The sequence below is a fragment of the Vespa crabro genome, chromosome 22, assembly GCF_910589235.1.
Source record: "Vespa crabro chromosome 22, iyVesCrab1.2, whole genome shotgun sequence".
In the NCBI taxonomy this organism is placed as follows: domain Eukaryota; kingdom Metazoa; phylum Arthropoda; class Insecta; order Hymenoptera; family Vespidae; genus Vespa; species Vespa crabro.
The window spans coordinates 227869-231426 of record NC_060976.1 but is presented as its reverse complement, the minus strand read 5'-3'; the positions used below and the strand labels follow the sequence as shown (position 1 = coordinate 231426).

Sequence of the window (3558 nt, the reverse complement as noted above, 5' to 3'; positions counted from 1 at the left end):
GAAACTTTTTGATGATAGAGATTAAAGGATTATATCACAGCCTTGTTTGGTATTTTAAGGATGACTTATTTAATCTTAAAATTAAGACTGGAAAAAAGATATCACATATAAGTTACCAAATACATTTTTAGTACTATACAAATGCGACAACATTTCTTATCCTAATTAAAGCTTTCATTAGGATAGAAGAAATTAGGTCTGATTACTAGGCTTTGTCGATTAGCATGGAAATGACTAGTTTTCAAGGAATTTATAAAGCTGGAACGAAGGGGGAAAGGACAGAAACAAGGAAAACTAAAAAGAAAGGAGAGGGGGTGGAAAGTCCACCCAACTAATCCAAACACAAACCACAAATATGGAAATACATTTTTCTGATCTTTTATCTAGAAAGGAAAGGTAAAAATGCAAGATGATAATAATATAGAAGAGAATAATACGTCTCAGAAAAGAAGAGAGAAGAGAAAAAACTCAGGGGAGCTGACACAACAAAGTTTTTGTCTAGATCGGAGAGAAAAGGATTCGAACTCGGGACGACCTTTCACTTTTCGGAAACAAACACTCTACCACCGAGCTATGAAAAAAATCTATATATATATAAATTCTTTTTATTCGAATATTTAAAATATCAACTACAAATTGGAGGCAAATTTCACGAGAATATATTCCAATTTTTTAAATGTGCTCCAAAAGTGAGTAATGTAACACGTTTCTACAATTAATATTACAATTTATTCTTTATTATGAAAGATTTCATTATAATTTCTTCTTATGCAATAATTTTCCTTCTACGTAAAAATAAGTATTATTAATATTATTATTATTGTTATATAATTTTGCATAAAATATCTTATTTGTTAATATTGGTTTAAGATTGAGTATTTACTAGCCGTGGTTTTATAATGATTATATCAACACAATTCTTGATTAAGTTTTAATTAATAAAATCTCATTTCAAGAATGTACGTTTAAATGAAGAGTTAGGTTTTTCAAATTTTGAAAGAATCTTTTTCTTTATGCATAAAATATTTTCGAACGAGAGAAAGAATAAAAACAATATTTTTTGATACACTTTTCTTTTCAGAGATAATGAAACTATTTTGAAAATTCGAAAAATTCAATTTCTTCTTTAAATCTTCAACTTTAAAATATATCCATGTTCATAAAAATGTATGAAGAATTACGTTTGGATTAATTGTTGGCGTAAACTGCTGTTTTGGACATATTCCGTGATAAATAAATTTGGTATAGTCTTTTGAGATCTGCAGTAAAAGTAACGAACCTTCTATCACCACTACCAATTTTTCTATACACATTTGATCAGTGTGTGTATGTCTTTTTTCTGTCAATTATTATAATCGATCGGTTATTTGTTTGCATGCATAAAGTCTTGTTGGGATTTTCTAAACGCAAGGAAATATAATAATAAGTTGAATATTTATACGCATTATAGTATATTATTTTAATAAAAATCAAAGTATGAATTAGTTTTCACATTCTATTATATATGAGATAAAACAACCAAACGAACTATTTTTTTCCCTATTGCGCTGATCTATTTTACATTTATTACTATTACAACTATAATAATAATAATAATAATAATAATAATAATAATAATAATAATAATAATAATAATAAAAATAATAATAATAATATATAATAGTATAATATAATAATAGAAATAATGATAAAAAGACGAAGAAGAAGATAAAGAAGTGGAAAAAGTATATACTTAAATATTATACACGTCATGTACATCCTATGTTATTTATTTATTTATTTATAATAATAAAAGAAGAAAGAATATATTAAAAAAAAAAGAAAAATATTTTGTAAAATTTAGAAGTAAATTTATCAATTTTCGTCGATTATATTTCTTTATTAGATACAGTGAGTGTAAAAAAATATTCGTACATCAGTACGAATAATTTTAAGTAAATTTAAACAAAAACTTTATAGAATTTTCTTTATTATAAAAAAATGTTAACAAAAAATGTATATATATTTAGAAATCTCTAAAATGAATGCTATTAAAAAATAATTATTTACTTATATTTGTTATGAAAATATTAACGACTTTCAAGAATTAGCAAAAAATGTACATGTAATAAGTATTCATATAGTCTTTGTACACAGGATAAATACAAGATAATACATCTTATGTCAACACATTTAGAATCAGTATATCTGGAGACGTTGCCGATACAAATAGTGTTCTAGATTCATATATAGTCAACAGTGATAACCGTAAAATGGTACGTAAAGGCAAGGAAACTTTTGAAGAAAGAAAGAAAATTCTTATAAATTTACTTAAATAATAAATGTAAAATAAAGAGTGAAATTTCTAAAATTGCAGGTGGATCATGGTTTACGAATCAAGGAATTATTGAAAAATATGGAGACCAAAAAATTTTAAAAAATAATCCATGAATGTAAAAATAAGTAAGTATATTAACCGATGAATAATTTCAAAAGTAAAACAAAATCTAAATAAGTGCAATAAACATAGCTACTAAATTTAAAAATAATCTTAATATTAATGTGTTCAGTAGTAAAGTACGTAGAAACGATTAGAATTTTTAAAAAACTAAATCAATGTTTCTAAGGAGTATTGAAATCGTAGTATATTTACTGATGAAAGTAAATTTAACATATTTATATCGGATGGACTATTTGGAGTGAAAAAAATACCGAATATAAGTAAAACTATTTCTAGACGTCTATAAAGCATGGAAAAGGTAACAGTTCGGAGCTGCATGAATACAAACGTGTTTGGATTTCTTTATTTTATTGATGGTAACATGGACCATAAATTCATATTAATATTTTAAAACAACATCTTCTAGCTAATGCAAATAAAATTGTATTACAAGACAATTATATATTTTTTTACAAGATAATAATCTAAAACTCGCTTACAATATGCGACAATGGATCTTGTATAAGATACCAAATTAATTAAAAATACCATGCATAATCTTCAGACTTGAATGCTTATGGGATTATCTCGAGGAAAAAATAATTTCTAATACTAAAACTTTTTTATTACGTTTATATATACGTTTATGTATTAAAATGTATAATATTTTTTGTAAACGTAGAAATGTATGAATAATTATTACACGTACTTTTTCTGCTAATTTTTGAAAATTTATTAATATTTTCATAATAAATATAAATAAATAATTATTTTGTAATAACATTCGTTTTACAAATTTCTAAGAATATATATATTTTTTTTTGTTAAAATTTTTTTTCAATAAACAAAGTTCTACAAATTTTTTGTTCAAATTCACTGCTGTACGAATAGTTTTTACACCCATTGTATATTATTATCTTTCGGTGAGTTAAAAAATGAATCGGATAATCATTTAAATTCATCTGATAATGGTGCTTGTTCGCAGATATTTTCGTTTTATCGCTCGTTAACAGTGACGTCAAAACAATTCTCACAATCCGATTGGTTATCCTTAAGAACCGTAGCAATAGAATTTCAACACGTTGATTATTTCAACCGTTCCTCTTACTTTTACGGCTACTTTTACGAAATCTGAATTG

General features: G+C 24.6%; 1 long non-coding RNA gene across 1 annotated transcript; it reads left to right on the top strand.

Annotated features, from left to right (window-relative positions):
- The first annotated feature begins 2171 nt into the window (after positions 1 to 2171).
- LOC124431719 lies at positions 2172 to 3026 on the top strand. Its single transcript, XR_006944081.1, has 3 exons — positions 2172 to 2255; positions 2357 to 2442; positions 2607 to 3026. It is a non-coding gene; the product is annotated as an uncharacterized LOC124431719 (long non-coding RNA).
- The last annotated feature ends 532 nt before the right edge of the window (positions 3027 to 3558 follow it).